Source organism: Panicum virgatum, chromosome 3N (assembly GCF_016808335.1).
Source record: "Panicum virgatum strain AP13 chromosome 3N, P.virgatum_v5, whole genome shotgun sequence".
Taxonomy (NCBI): Eukaryota; Viridiplantae; Streptophyta; class Magnoliopsida; order Poales; family Poaceae; genus Panicum; species Panicum virgatum.
Window position 1 is genome coordinate 7,994,342 of NC_053147.1, and position 2,656 is coordinate 7,996,997.

Here is a 2,656-nt window from a genome sequence, read left to right on the forward strand (position 1 = left end):
GATATCCCGCAGATCCTGAATGGCCACTCCCTCCGGCACGACTGGAGGACGGAGCAAAACGGCCATCCCTGTGAAGGTCATGCAGATTGGGGGACGGAAATTGCCGCAGTCCACCCCCTCCATGGCCGCCCCCCCAGGCGGAGAGCCAACCCGCCGACGCCGACCACCAAGACGATCGTGAACTGGCGTCCTCCGGGGCTCAAGCACCTCTCCATCGCGACTGCCCAAAGACCAACCAAAACGATAGCAAACTGGCCACTCCTCCTCAGGCCCATCCGAAGGCATCCCACTGATATCACTGTGATCACTGCGGAGTGGACTCGACGGCGGCGTGGAGAAATCTTGCACCCGATCGGCATGGATGAGCACCTCATACTTCAACATCTCAGCTTGATCATGACGGACATACGGTGAACCCATGTTTCCCAAGTGGATGAAATACTCTTCAGTAACCATGATCGGTTCTTCCAGTTGCAGAGTACCCGACTTCGCGATGGCAGACAGATCCACCGTCCAGATCCACGGGCAAAGACACTCCTTATCCAAATACTTCTTGTCGCAGATGTCCTCAACAAAAGAGGATGGGCCGAACAGCGGTGCTACCATCTCGCAATGCCATGCATGAGATGGCACCCCTCGAGACAAAGACGAACACGGTACCTGAGCTTAGAGGCCTGAGCGCCGAACTGACGCGTCCACGGCCGGAACCGTAGGCTAGTGTGGCCGACGGAGAGCGCACGGGTGCCCAGCGCTGTAGTGCGGAGTGCCGGATCGGCAAATCTCAGCAAGAAAGTGCCAGGCCCGACCTTGGTCACCTTGAGGGACAGCTCCGAGATGCGAAGTTGACGTAGAGCATCTCGGCGAACCAGCTCGTCGGAGATCCTAGCACGTGCGTCCAGCTGCACTGCCAACAAGGCATGTAGCTCCAGATTCCTCTCCTCCTCCACCAGCGCCGACGTGCGCGCCATGCACGTGACCACGTGTTCCGGACGAACATCCGGGTTGCCGGGGCACATCTCCGGGAACTCCATCGCCTGCCGCACGCCCGCGGGCCGGCCGCTCATCTCCCGAGCGGGACGGACCTCCTGCTCCTTGCTCGCTGAAGGCGCCGCCCTCCACCTTCCAGCCGCCGCAGAACGGCAAAATCTGGCCTTGTGCCCAGAACGGGAGCACAGGATGCAGCGCGGCGGGTCACGGCAAACCGCTATGGTGTGGTCAGCCGCAAGGCAGCGGAAGCACTTTCCAGCGGCCTTGGTCTTGAGAAGCTGCAAGAAACCACCCGTCCTTGCCTCCTGAAAAGGTCATCCTCCGATCCGCTCCCTCCCGGGAATCCTGCCGCCCGGAGCATTCACTTTCGGCCCCAGCCTTGAATGGACAGGACGACGTCCCTTCCGCCACCAATACTTTTCCTTCCTCCTGGAATCCTTCCTCATCAATGCGTGGCTTGTGTCGGTGAATGTTGGCTCCAAGCACCGCCTCCTTGTAGGAACTCCTGTAGCCCACCGGCTTTACGACGACAGACCGCGGCACCGGTGCGGCACCATGATGGCGACCACACACTACTGCAGCATCCGTCCCATCCTCCTGGCAAGAAGCTGGCCAAACATTATCCCGCAATACAGGGGACCCAGGATGGCATCCCCCTCACGACCTGAAGAAAGCGGCTCCGAAGAGAAGCCATAGTCCAGCGCCTCAGATGGGGTAGCCGACCTAGGTGACTGAACGACGGGAGAACTGATGTGTGGCTGGGCGGACGGCGAGGGGCTCGCCGCCGCAGGAAAGGGTGACTGGGCGGCCGGCGAGGGGCTCGACGCCGCGGTGACGCTAGGTGGTGGTTCACTCATCTCCCTTGTCGCTGACCCTACTCGCCGCATGCTCCAATTTCAAACTCAAGTTCACGAGAACATGACAATGCATCAGAGCAATGTGCTGTTATGATTTATCAGTTTTCTACCACATGTATTACAGACCGAGAACAAATCACAGACAAAGCTGCGGCTGTAACATACAAGAATGCAGAGGCAGAGTGATACGAACGCCAAGAAACCTTGTCGACGAATCATTTCTCCGCCGGTTCCGGCGCCGGCGCGGCCGTCTCTCCCTCCGCGGGTGGCTTGTCGGCTTGCGCAAGCATGGCCTCCTGTCGCGTGCGGAGCACGGCGAGGAGGTTGACGGCGGGCATCTGGAGGCAGCCGAGGAGGCACTGGTAGGACTGCGCCCTGGTGGGCATGGCCTCGAGCTGCGCGAAGTCGTCGGGGCCGTAGAGGCGGCCCTCGTAGACGGCGCCGGTGAAGTCGTTGAGCTGCAGCTTCCACTCCTTCTGGAAGTCGCGGTAGGGCTTGAGCGCCGGCGGGATCTCGTCGGACCGCACGAAGAGCCAGGCGTTCATGCCCCGCGCGTAGGGCTTGAGCGCCTCCCACCGCATCCCCACCACGGCGGCCGCCATGTCGGAGTTCTTCGTCACCACCAGCCGCGCCATGGGCGGGAGCGCCGCGCGGATGCTGCGCAGCTGCGCCACCGTGAGCCCGTGGCACCAGATGCCCGCGAGCAGTTAGCACCCGTCCAGCTCGCGCCGGAGCGCCTCCTGGCGGACCAGCTCCGCCGCCCCGCAGATCGACGGGACCAGGGACGCGGTGGAGCTGCACACGGACGTCAT

General features: G+C 62.0%; 1 pseudogene; it reads right to left on the reverse strand.

Annotated features, from left to right (window-relative positions):
- Positions 1 to 1,894: 1,894 nt before the first annotated feature.
- On the reverse strand, positions 1,895 to 2,656 carry LOC120667341 (annotated as a pseudogene).